This window comes from Lutra lutra, chromosome 4, assembly GCF_902655055.1.
Source record: "Lutra lutra chromosome 4, mLutLut1.2, whole genome shotgun sequence".
In the NCBI taxonomy this organism is placed as follows: domain Eukaryota; kingdom Metazoa; phylum Chordata; class Mammalia; order Carnivora; family Mustelidae; genus Lutra; species Lutra lutra.
This window is the reverse complement of record NC_062281.1, coordinates 138,133,905-138,148,189: the sequence shown is the minus strand read 5'-3', so window position 1 is coordinate 138,148,189 and position 14,285 is coordinate 138,133,905. Positions and strand designations below refer to the sequence as shown.

Here is a 14,285-nt window from a genome sequence, read left to right as displayed (position 1 = left end):
ATTAAATGGCAAAGGGGAATTAAGGTAGCAGATAGAATTATGGTGCTAACCAAGTAACTATAAAATAGAGATTATCCTAGATTATTTGGGTGGATCCAATGTAATTCCAGGGCACTAAAATGCGGAAGAGTGAAGCAAGAGTCAGCGATGTGATATGAGAAAGACTTGAATGGCCACTGCTGGCTTTGAAGTTGGCAGAAGACTGTAAATAAGGAATGTGGACAACCTCTAGAATCTGGAAAAGGCAAGAAAACAGACTTTCCCTGAGAGCCTCCCAAAAAAGAATGCAGTCCTGCTGACACCTTGATGTAAACCAGGGAGATTGATTTTAGACTTCTGACCTCCAGAACTATAAGATAATAAATCCATGTTGTTTTAAACGACTACATTTGTGGCAATTTGCTCTTGCAACAGTAAGAAACCAATATGATGAGGAAATCATTCATTCATCTATCTATCCATTCACACATTCAATAAATGTTGCCTGGTTCCTAAATGCAGGACACTGTCACATTCATCTAGTCAGTGTTCAGCTAATAGAGCTGCCTTTTATTTTTTTTCTTCTTACTGGTAAACCAGGAATGACAAGAGGAGTAGTAAAGTTTCCCATTTTGTGACAATTTGGGGAGGAAATTTTACTTTCCATCAGACTTTGACTCTCTCCCTTTTTGAATAGATAAATGATGGAAACTCCATCCCTATGTGTATTTAAGCTCCATGTTGGGCTTGGAAAAATGCATGTTTATTTCTTTTAAAATATAAAGATATGCATTTCAATTCTAATTTTTCAAGCTGCTGAAAAACTCATGTCGATTTATTCATTTATGCATTCATGCAATAAGTTTGGATATTTCAGTCACTGTTTAAGACACCATAGATAGATTTTTTTTAGAAGATTCAAAATAAAGAGAAGGAAAGAAACCTTGCCTCCTTCTATAAAAGACCTTGCTAATTAGAGATGTGACAGACACATACCTCTAAATATAAATAAAGGTATTGAGTGCTTTGATGATTGTGACATAATTCCATAATTTTATATATATATATATAGATATATATATATATAATGTGCTAGTTTGTACCTAGTAAATATCTATTAGAAACTCACATTTATAAGTCTGTTATTTTACGTATGTAGGTAGAGAGATGATAATCATTAATAATCTTTGTACTTCTGCTTTTTATTAATCATTTGATTTAACATATTAAAGGCTTGTTATTAGTATGTGTGGTGTTTGACTTTGAGGCATTGATCTATATCTTTGGTGGTGCTTTACTCTGAGCCCAGAGTAAACCAAAAACCAAGAGCCTAAAATGATATTTTGAGACAAAGCTGAAGATTCGTTAAGAAAGAAATGACTGAACAGACAGAGGATAGAGCACCCCACTTTCTTCATCTCTGTAAAAAGGGCATCATATTCTAAAATGCATCATAGATTTTCTGCTATATTTTATCTAGAAATTAATCAACTAATTATGGATAATTATAATTAATATCTGAATTCATTACATTCAGGCATATTAATTAGAATTTGAAATATATTCTGAGCTGTCTTAGACTCCTTACACTCTAACAATCAGAGAATAATGGAAGCCTGGTTGTTTCGAATTAGGAAAAAAAACCCCCACAAACCTTAAAATAAATTTTGAAATATAATACCATAAGTTTAATACTTATTTTGCTGGAAATCATCACGAGCTTGCAGAGAGATTTTTGTACTCAGGTAGCCCTTTTCTTTTCTTTCTTTTTCTTTTTTAAGATTTTATTTACTTGACAGAGAGAGTACAAACAGGGCAGCAGCAGAGGGAGATGGAGAAGCAGACTCCCCACTGAGCAGGGCACCTGACATGGGGCTCGATTCCAGAACCTTGGGACCATGACCTGAGCTGAAGGGAGACACTTAACCCACTGAGCCACCCAGGTGCCCCTCAGGTAGCTATTTTCTTTTTCTTTTTTTTTTTTTTTAAAGAGATTTTATTTACTTATTTGACAGAGAGAGACAGATCACACGTAGGCAGAGAGGAAGGCAGAGAGAGAGGGGGGAAGCAGGCTCCCCACTGAGCAGAGAGCCCAATGTGGGACTCGATCCCAGGACCCTGAGATCATGACCTGAGCCAAAGGCAGCGGCTTAACCCACTGAGCCACCCAGGCGCCCCAGGTAGCTATTTTCTTAAGAGATGGCAACAAACTTCTAGCTAGGGATTAGGATTTCGTAGACCTCATCTGATGCTTCCTCACCTTCATTCTTACTTTTCTACTCTTACAGAATTTTGTGTGCACAATACACAGTAATATTATTCCCTTGCTTACAGTAAAACAAAACACTGAATCCTTTCCCAAACCATTTGTCAAGACATTTGGTTCGTTTCCCCTACTTTGGTTGGTGTCCCAACATTTGCAGAAGGATGTGGGAGTTATACTTGTTTCAAACATCTCCTTGTCCCTCAAATCTAATCAGTGACCAAGCCGTGATAAATTTTCCTTCTAAATAATTTTTGAACAGATCCTGTTCTCTCCTTGCTACTACCACTGTCCTATATTAGGCTCTCATCATCTCTTCTCAGATATTATATAAGAACATTTTCTGGTGCCAGTGTTGCTCAAACCAATTAATTCTCCACCTTGAAACTCAGAATTACATAGAAAGCCTAATGATCAGCCTATGTCTTGGGTTATATAACAAACTATAGAAATGATCCCTGAAAGTATAGTCTTGTCTCGGGTTATATAGAACAAACTTTCAAATAATATACACAACATCCTTCATGATCTTGCCCTGTTCATCCATAGCTCCACTGAACTCCATTCAACTTACACTTTACAGATTAATTGGAATCTCAAACACACTGTGCTATTTTATGTCTTTGTTTATTTTGTGCATGCTGAACTCTCTGTCTTGAATAACCCCGTATATCTCTATGTTTAAAGTATTCAGAAATCACCTCCAGAAAGCCTTTTCTGACATCCCTTAGGCAGGGTCAGAGTTCCCAGAATGTATTATACATATCTGTTTTATAGTACATATTGCTTTATAATATTTTCTTCTGTTTCCATGTCTCTCTCCTCCACTGGAATGTGAGATTCTTAAAAGACAAGCAGTGGGTCAATCACTTTGGATCTCCAGTAGATAATGCAGTGTCTGACACATTTAGGTGCTCATTAAGCGTTCTTGGGAACTGACAGAAACTTCGCAAGCTGTCTTACCTTCTCAGCTTCTGCCAGTTTCCTTACTCTTCTGATGCTGCAGTTTTATGGACCACATGTTTGTTATCCATTCATAAACCCACCCATTCACCCATTCATTCACTTCATCCATCCATCCATCCATCCATCTATGGGTAATTAGGTATATTTTTTTGATGCAGGCATTGAGGTTTTCTAATTTTCTATTTAGTAAACAAGTGTATTTTTTTTCTTGCTATCATGTAACTACTTCATTTTTCATTATTTTCACCCCTCTCTATTCATAAATGAGTTTTACAGAAGCACACTACTGTTACTTATAAGATTCTTCTTATGCTCTAATCCTGTGGACTATATATGGGTTTCTAAGCCACTCATTCATTCATTCATTCATTCATTTGTTGAGAAAAGATAACCCCTTGAAAAGTGGACATTTTTGTTTTTTAGCATAAAACTTGATAATGCAACTTAAAAAACTGATTTAATGCCCTTTCTCAATTGCCATAAAAATGTTAGCATAAAAAGTATTTTTAGGGGGCACCTGGGTGGCTCAGTGGATTAAGCCTCTGCCTTCGGCTCAGGTCATGATCTCAGGGTCCTGGGATCGAGCCCCGCATCGGGCTCTCTGCTCAGCAGTGAGCCTGCTTCCTCCTCTCTCTGCCTGCCTCTCTGCCTACTTGTGATCTCTCTCTCTCTCTGTCAAATAAATAAAATTTTTTAAAAAAGTATTTTTAGGAACTGTTAATATCTATAAACTGATGCAAGAGAGCGAGTTTTAGTTCAATTGGTAGTAAATTTGTGTTTTTCATTTTATTTCCCTTTTACATGAGTTTTAAAAATGCTGGATGTTAGATACGACCTAATATAAACCAAAAGCTGGGGTATAATTAGTTGTCAGGAAACTTCCTAACTCTTGTGTTTAATTTTCGGTTCAAATCCTTTGTTAAGTGGTTTGGCATTTTTGTTGAAATCATGTGGCAGACAGAGGACCTGCTAAGTACCAGCACAGTAGTAGATAGTAGCGATACAGAAATCAAATCAGATTTTTCTCATTTTCTATACTTTCTATCCCTTTGAGTTTTTAAGCATTTCCTTTGCCTATGATGGTACCACATTCCTTGCCAACTATGTTTAATCTATGATCCTGTCCATATATATGAAGATTTCCTCTAGGCAGAATTGTCTGCTTTTTCTCTAGACAGAAATTATAGAATATATTATCTTGAATAATGGTTAGTTACACATATGCCTGTCTTCTTAATAGATTATAAACCCCTTTAAAATAATAAACCTGTCCTCCCAGTACTTGGTGTCTGATACAGTTGTTACTCAATAAATGTTTGCTAAATGATGAACTATATCCTTCAAACAGAAAATGGGGCTTCCTGGGGTAAGCTGAATGAATGCAGTTTCCTTTGTAAGAAAACCCAGGAAACCCGAGAAGTGAAAAAGTATTTGCAAAGTACATGAATCAGGAATTATTCAGTTAAAAGTGGGATTTCATTACATAATGTGGTATCTTCTGGTGAAGAGAAACGATTCATTTATAAACATTGTATCTTTTTCAAAAATGATTTCTATCCTTTAAGTGAGGCACATATATTTGATGATTAAGTATTGGCCATTTTAATTTTGGTTTTGCCATATACTTGCTGAGTCACCTGGAGTCACCTCCACTCACCTGGAGTCACTTATATGACTCCACTTATATGGAGTCATATAAGTTATGACTCCAGGACCTTCATTTCTTTAGAACTTACGGACACAAATCATATAAATCCATTTTCTTCAATATATTCTCAATGTGTCCAATATTTTCATAACTAAACCAGTTTTGTTGCATGGACTCAAGTATGTTCTTAAAACACCAATAGATACAATGTGTTTAACAATAGCCATTTTAAAGTAGTGGTTTTCCAAGTCCAATTGAAAAGTCGGCATTGACTTCATTGTTTGTTTTCAGAAATGGAAAAATCATTTTCAGACCACATTTCCAGGAGTCCCTGGGTGTCTCAGTCAGTTAAATGTCTGCCTTCTGCTCAGGTCATGATCTCAGGGTCCTTAGATCAAGCTCCACATCTCCCTCTTCCTTTGCCCTTCCCCCTGCTCTTTCTCTCTCTCTTTCTCACTCTCTTTCAAATAAATAAAATCTTAAAAAAACACACACACATTTCCTGTTGTCTAAAGACTTATAAAATGAAGCTATTTTTACTACAAATAACAATGGCATGCAGTTAAAATTAAATTATTTACAAAATAAGAATTTTCAACCAATGACTGGTAAAGATTACTTCTAGGGACAAAATAAAGACAAATGCTGGGTGGGGCATCTGTAATACTTTAACTAACTCCAAATTTTAATCTTCTGCCTATAGACTAAACAAGGTTGGCTGAATTAATGTCCTGAAAAATTAATAAATTACTGTGAGTCTACAGGAAACCAAATAGATGCTAGCTGGGCTGGGATTTCACTTTTTTTTGATGGCCACTTTAACCCTATGTAGATAGCTATAACCTAGGAATATAAAACCAGAATTATCATCTCATCATAAATTTGATTCTAGACTAGGAACTTCAGTCTTACCTTGATGCGCTCAAGGTCACAGGAGAGAGTATTTGTGTACAGGGTATTCAGAGAAATAGGCTGCACTAGCAAACCAACAGATAGTTTGAGGAAGATTGGTTTATATTGAATAAGGTAGACAGACTTCAGACTTAACCTCTTTCCCATCCTTTAACAAGTGAAAGTCAAATATTAATATTACAATACACTTCAAAAGTGATCACAAAATGTAATTTAAAAAATGAATGTGTGTAAATGTTTCAGTTGCTTTCATAGATGGTGTTGTTATTGGCCAAATGGTAGTCATTTTTAAGCCAGATGACCATTACTCCGAATAGCATAGGGTCTCTTGTGGCAATTACAATAATGGTAGTTCAAATTTTCAAATTCACTGCATATCTCATTCACCATGAAAAAATGTCCCTTACCTTTCAAACCTGGAGACTCTGAGATTGATCAAAGAAGAGTTTGCTTTTGTTCTTGTTACTTACTATATTTCATGGCCTTTTCTTGAATAATGGTGTTAATAATTCAATTTTCATTCCCTTCAATTGAAACAGAATCTGACTTGTCAAGAATATATAAAAAAATATAAGTTATGACTCCAGGACCTTCATTTCTTTAGAACTTACGGACATAAATGATATAAATCCATTTTCTTCAATATATTCTCAATGTGTCCAATATTTTCATAACTATATCCACTTTATCTCTGCTTTAACTCTCTGACAGTAATATTACAAAATATGAAATCTGTCTTGAGTTATTTTACATTCTTTTTTTCCACTTCTGTAGAAGAAGTAAATGGACTAGTCTGAAAATCTATTTCTTACCCCCTGAATAGTTTTGTGAGAATTTTCATTTACTGTTTTTTTATTGAATGAAATGTTTTTAATGCTTTGTTTTAAATGACTGGGATTTTAACAGTTTGGCTTTATTCATAAAGTAAATTATTTTCTCATCTACCTTTAATGATCTTTTGCTTAGAGTTATATATTGCTGAACTCTTCTCTTTTGTATCTTGCACAGCAGACTGTGCATGCATTTAAAAGCTTTTGTTTATCATTTATACCACTCTTTAAATCCTGCTATAACCACATGCTCTTCAAATCTCTGACTAACCAAACCATTCTCTGGAGGCCTTCAACAAACTCACAATTAATGAAGGATGAGTTTCATTGAAAGCTCTGTTTGTTTTTCTACCCTTCAATTCCATTCCATTCAACATATATTTATTGATTTTTCTACAATAATCCTTTCTAAAAAAAAACAAAACTTACATTATTTTTTCCCTAAGAATGCAGTGCTAAGGAATTCAATTTTAAACAATTTTTCAAGTGTTTATTGTTTTGAAACATTGAATCCTAGTAATGACTTGACCAATTTGGGGTCAATGACTATTTTACCATTTGAATGACTATTGCCTTAGGGATTCCACAGACAGTGGCAGAAAGAATAAGAGTCAGAGTATCTGAGAGACTACACAGTCCAGTTGATATATAGTCCAATATATCTATATTTATATATGCTATATATATGTATATTTTATACACTGATATGTTATATATGTGTATATTTTTTCTTCACATTTTGAACTACACTTTTGTCATATCTCCCCTGTAGTGGGGACTCTTAGAGGTACTTTACTGGTTTTTATGTACTCAGTTTTCATAATAACTCCAAGTGGTAGTTACTGGTATTATTCCACCCTCATCTCATTTACCAAATGATGACTCTGAGTCAGAAGGAGGTTAAGTAACTTGATTAAGTTTCCACAGCTAACAGGTAGCAGAGCTAGGATTCTAACCCAGGCAGTTGGCCATGTTCTTAACCCTTATGCTCTGCATTGTTTAAAGAAATATGAATGCTGCTAGAGGTAAGAACAATTTATTTGTTTGCTTTCTGACTTGTGATTTTTTTTAAATAAGTCTCTTGCACTGAAAAAGCTTTTGATACAGATAGCCTATTGAAAAAGTCTTTTTATGCTTATCTTCAATAAAACTTTCTCCAAAAATATAAAGTCAGCAATACTATTATTGAATGCTACCAGACACTACTTCTTAAAATATTTTGCATTCTACTCTTTATTTGACTGAATAGGGAAGGGAATCTATCCTTTTAATTTATGAAAAGTTTATCTAATAATTAGATCATGGCCTAAGAAGAAAAGTATGTACTTAGCTGATCTTTACTTCAATCCAGTAGGTGACAGTGATACAGAAATTACTTAATATCCTCTTTAAAATTGATACAAAACAGAGATCAAGAAGTTTACTAATGAGATTAATAATGCTAAGATCTTGTATGAACCTGAGATTATATATCTCTATGGAGGCCCTAGGTATTCATAGGAATCATATTTAGTGAGTCTTTTTATAAGTTAAGAGAAAATGCAGATTCAAGTGATTAATAGCTCTAATAATTTTGACATGGCACTCAAACTTGGGAGGTTATTAACCCTATCCATGAAATGGAGAAATTTTCTTAATCATATAGCTTAAAACTTGTATGCATCAACTGTGAAATAATTTAAAATAGACTACTCAAGTATGCTTTGGTTTGAGAGGTTATGAAAACGTATTCTATAATTTGACCAGAAAGTGTTATAATATGAGATTCTTTAAATACATAATCATAGACTTGCTCAGACTTGTTTCATTCAGGGGGTGGGGATAATTCATAATCATCTAAAGTAATTTTAAGCATTTTTGATTGATTACAATTTGAGATAGAATTTCTTTTTTATTCCTAAAACACTTAGTTTTTCAGATCAGCAAATCCTGTTTTAGACCAAAATTTAGAGCCATTTCTGGAATGAGAGGAGAAACAACTATTTAACCAACTTATACCTCTTTATGGGTCGGCAGCATCAACAGATCCTTTAACTCAGCAGTTACAAGAAATCCCTATGAACTTTTCAAAGCTAAATAACTTTAGCAGCTCCACTTTCTTCTTTAAATAGCCAGCAGCCAACATTCAAAATGAACTGCTAAATTCCTATATAACAAGATAAAGGTTGTTTCTAATATCAATAGCTTTTATCTTGATTTCATGTCACCCAGAAATGCTCACAGTTAAAAACAACACTTAAAAACACACTTATAGCGATGGGCTATCTTTTCAGACTGAGTGTTTGTAGTTGAATTAGGAACAATCTGAAAATAAAACACAACTGAAATAAATCTTTTGATTTGACAGTTTCAAGAGACCAAAATCTCCCACTAACGTATTCCAAGAGTGGAAGTATAGGTTTTCCCTCAGCTCTTCCCTTTTGAAGCACTAAATGCTGTCCTTTTTCATAATGATTTTGTAACAATGAAATACCAAACCAAAGTATATAGTTTTTTAATAGCTACTCAGAAAATCTTGTAAACTCTCTACAGCTCTGTTTGTGAAGATATTGCAGAAGCTAACCACCTTGCAACTATAACACAATGTAACACAGATTTAGTGCATAAGCCCTAAAGAATGAAGTCAAAGATACTGGCCTCCAATCAGGGTCAGATCACAAAATCCAAAGGGAAGACAAATCACAGATAGACGAGGACAAGTGACAGACATTACAGTGGTACCGCAAATATGCGGCCCATATTCAAATTGGTTTATTTCTATCACAGTGCAGAGGTCTTGTTTAATGGAGAAAGTACCCAAACATACTTTGCGAATGTATGTGGATACTGACCTGGACTTGTGACAGGACTAGAGGTAGTAGGCTCAATAATTTCTACAAAAAGGGAAAAGGAAAGAAAAGAAAAACATTTTGTGTATTAATCATACATAAAAGACAAACACTCATGAGACAATCAACAGTCATGCAACATATACACAGGTGGTCTTTTATTTGAAGGCTTCTCTGACCATGGAAACCACCGAACAGAATCCAGTCTCTGAGGCTTACACAACACCCCATCACTGTCTTTGATATTAAGCCATCTTTCATTCTGAGCCAACAAGTAGGAGTCCTTGTCACATTCTGGTCTAGAGTATCGAGTTATGCTGTGTGAAGGTTAAGGACCAGCCTTAGAGTTCTTGAGCAAGTTTTCAAGCCTTTCTTCTAGAAAAATACTAAAACCCACACATAGAATGACTTCTAAGAAAGCTGATTCTAGTTCCTATAAAGCCATTCGGCCAGTTATTGTTTCTTAATATGAATTAAAAATGAAAATCATGGGTAAAATTCATATATCTCAAAATGTCTTTTTGAAGGTAAATTTCCTGTTTTACAAGTATACCTCCAGAATATAGAAATTTAAAGGACTAATTATGTCTACCTTTATGTCTCTGTGTAAAAAGCAAATAAACACACACATACACACCACACGTATACACAAGCATGTACATATTGTGAATTACCTGAAATATATTTGCACATCTACAAGTCACCGCTGGCTATAGCGCAAGCATAACTGAAGGGTAACTATAGCACCGCTATATCAATATGATTTTCTAGCAAGTATCTGACAAATAATAATCTCTATGGTATTTTAAATAATGTATGCATTTTTATTTAAGATTTCCATTTTAACTTATTTTTAATAGGATTATTTCTTTTCAAGTATTAAATAGTAGTGATCATAAAAACAATAGTAATACAAAGATAAACAGCATCATTGGCAATCCTGAAGTATATGAACAATTTTTAATGAGGAAGACTGTAAATATCAGTACAACACGGCATTTTGAGAAACTCTAATAACATAGTGGTCTGAGAGACTTATTTCAGTACTAATTACACACAGGTAACCTACAGCTTTTTAATCTAGTTAACAAACATATCCTATAATAGTAAAAAAAAAAAAAAAAGAACCAACAACAATCTGGATTGTTATACCCAAACACAGTGAGTGTGGCTGTGGGAGGTAAAAGCAGATACTTTCATACAAAATCATATCTCTTGCTCATCTGTGTTCCAAAACCAACAGAGGTTTTATAGATTCAAAAAAAAATTTTTTTCTTTAATTTTTAATTTGCTAACCTCATTGGGGCTCTTTCTGTCTTCACTGATTCTTCCATAGATAAGGCTATGGCAATTCTCAATTTCACTTAATAGTGAACTCACTAAACATCTAGCTCAGCTACTGGTTTGAATAATAAAACCATAGTTTAACAATAGTTATGAAATGGAAACTCCAAAAAACATTTTTGGGGGTCCATTATTTGGGGAACTAAAATCTATGTGTGTCTTAGTAGGCAGGGCTGATTTCCGGGGTCCTTTCCTGAGTATTCTGAGGTAATGGATTAGGCAAGATGTTTAGGACAGTTGACAAGGATTATGGGTTATGCTACAAAAGATTTGGGATGGGGAAATGTAACTTTTGAAGAGAGACCATTCTCAAGTGGTCAAATAATTACTCATTTAACAAGCTACAATTGAAAATTCAAAAGTCCAGTCATCCTTCTGGCAGTGTGATTTGGTGTTGTTGAGAAGTGAAAACTTTCTACAGCAACTCTGCTTGAGATTACTTAAAAATGTGGAAATTTTCCTGTTTTCCTTCTCTAAGGCAAGTTATATATATATATATATATATATATATATATATATATATACACACACACACACATACCATTAATGTTTCGATTCTTTCTATGTATTAAGCAATATTCTAGGTTACTGGGATTATAGAAGTTAATAAAACCATTAGAAATGTTTGGTCTCAGGAAGCCTTGGATTATATAATGTAGGGCTTTAAAATATTAGAGCATTCAATACTTATGTCAAAGTGCCACTATTTATAGAAAACTAAAATTTGAAATAAAAAATCATAGAGAAACACTGCTCTCACTTAAAAACTATTCTTTTGTTAGGCTGGCATAAACCCTCAAACATTTTTATGTTATTGTGCTCTTCAATTAAAAAAAAAAGCTTCTTCAAAAACAATGAAAATTTGTGTTAAACTTAGTTTAATTCTATATAGCAAATCTCATCAGGAGTGTATACCCAAATCAAAGGATTTTATAATTCAAAAGAGAAATGAAAGCATAAAGTGGCTTGTGAGGTAGATGTTTAATCAGAATGTGTATTCACAGGAAAACTAAATTCAGTAGGACAGTGAACAGAGTTTTCTATGTTCAGTAATTTGGACAACTGAACTCCAATTTCTTCAACTGTTTGGCTTCCATTGTTGTGAATTTATAATGTTGATTTGAGAGTTCATTGAAAGGGATGGCAGGGCATACAACTACAACTTCATCTCAATGTAAGGATGCTAGAAACAAATAGCTATCCTATTGAACCAAACTCTTCATTGTGTTTGCTTATGTAGAGCTAAATTACTTAGGTAAAGCCACATTATGTCCTAGAAAGGGTTTTTAAAAGAATACAGGAATTTAGTGCATGAAAAGTTATGCTGCATGTAGGGTCTACTCTATAATTTAGTTTAGTTTCATAGTCAATATATAATTTAATTTCAGAGTCAATATAAGATATTTTTCCCACATAGGCCATAACATAGTAGAAGCCCTAGTGCAGTAATTTTATGTAAAACAAGAATCAGGACCAGAAAAGTTAACTGAGTTGGAGATTCTTGTTATAAAAAACAAGAGGTCACATATAGGGCCAGATGGGCAGGAAGCAGAAGAGAAAGCAGAGGAAGTGAGGTCAAAGCACCAAGATTGGGACAAGCTGGTGCTGAGTGTTGAGGATAACGAGAATCAGCTAGATTTCTTGATGTGAGGCAGTTTGGTAGGTTATAAAGGAGGCAAATAAAACTGGGATTAAGTCTCAAACCTGCCATTATTCAGTTGCACAATGGTGAGCATGCTAATGAATCTCTCCAACCCCCCAGTGTCCTCATTTATTGAATTTAGATAATAGCTCTTACTTTGTAGGGTTGTTGGTAGGATTAAAGATCCTTTATATAAACAACCAAGTGAGAGTGAGTAGCAGCAGTAGTTTCTGTTATTACTTATAGAAGTGAATGGAAAAATTAGTATCTGAATCGCTGAAGAGAAAATTAAGTAGAGTGTTGGGATTTGGAGAGGTTTAACTTTACTAAGTAGAAGCGAAGGCATAGAATATCATGAGTAGTTGAAATTCATAACAAAATTCCACCTAGAATGTGGATGCTGATTTTTTTTTCTAATTTAAAAGGTTAATAGATCATGCTCTGTGGCAATTATCCGGGAGTCATACTGGCTCTTAGAAGATAACTATAGAATCCAAAGTATTTTTTGACAGTTCTGGTTTAAGTGAGGGTGGAAATGTATAGATCTTACAATTTTGGTGAGGGATGAACACACTTTAATTCCAAAATGGGGACAAATTATAGGCATATAGTATTAACATATACAGAGGTATTTAAAAATGCACTTTTCTTCCTTATATCTTTAAAAAAATTAGAATGACACCATTAACTCAATATAGCCAGGTTCTTTCTCTATAAAATAATGATATTTTATTACCTAAAAATACAGTTTAGGTAACAGTTGAAACTGACTAGAGCCAGTAAATCTTCTATAGATTTTCTTATACTCTTCAGAAACTGATTTAATCTTTCAGGAATGACTTTACGAAGAGTTGCTATGACAACAATAATTTTTATTATCATATCAATTACAACTGCTGACATTTATTGAACTCTTGCTATGTGCCAGGCACGGTTACATGTATTAACTTACTTCCCTTTCCCCAAAACTCTGTGAGGTGCATACTATTATTAATTCCACTTTACAGATGAGATAATGCAGTACAGAGAGGTTAAGTATTTTGTTCATAACCACACAGCTAATGAGTAGAAATGGGAAGGGCTTTGTGTTAGGATATCTTAGCATTCCATTATCTCACCTTCCAGAAGAAATAACCTGCTCACTACCACTATTTCTTTATTTACTTAAATAGGACATTCCTGTGTGAGGGATCTTACAACCCTTTACCACCACTAGCTTTCCCAATAATAGGGTCTTTCTATTAGATGCAGCTAATAAGTGAACGGCTTCTGTCACCAAAAACGGAAGAGAGACAAATTCAATGTTAATTCCTGGAGGCTTCTATAAGATAGGGCTTTGCATGGGGGGACAAAAACTGTTTATAACACATGATTTTCCAATCTTTTTCTCATTATTTCAGGCTAATACCAAATATAGTTGTTTGCTTTTGTATAAGCCTTGATGCCATAGAGGAACGGTTCTCCAAATAGCTCAGAGGACATTATCATAACCGGATTATACAATCAAATAAGAATCTTGAACTTGTAAACTCCCACTCTGTTAACACAGTAGTTTGACCAGATATTGCTTAACTTTAAGACTGCCAGTTGTTTTTATATGGATCAGGCTTGAGCTGTTGTTCCATCACATTAGTAATCAACTTGTAAGCAGTGAAATTTTCCTCAGGAGGTGCCAAGTGGGCTCTCCTGATGAACAACAGTAAAAGTTCTCAGTGAGACTTTCTTATGTGTCTCATTATGTGGAGAATCAGAGTGAGCGCTCCAGGGTTAATGGCAGAATATATCATTGTGGGCAATTGTATTACTATAGGGAATAGTCTCAGCAAAGAGATGGCTTTAATTGTACATAAAACAGAGGTGAAGGGAAGTTCAC

At 34.3% G+C, this 14,285-nt stretch overlaps 1 protein-coding gene and 1 pseudogene across 4 annotated transcripts in view; both read right to left on the bottom strand.

Annotated features, from left to right (window-relative positions):
- The window catches only part of NEGR1 (neuronal growth regulator 1), an 861,528-nt gene that overhangs the window by 112,849 nt on the left and 734,394 nt on the right, over nucleotides 1-14,285 (bottom strand). The window lies entirely within an intron of this gene.
- Nucleotides 2,557-2,716, bottom strand: LOC125099392 (uncharacterized; annotated as a pseudogene).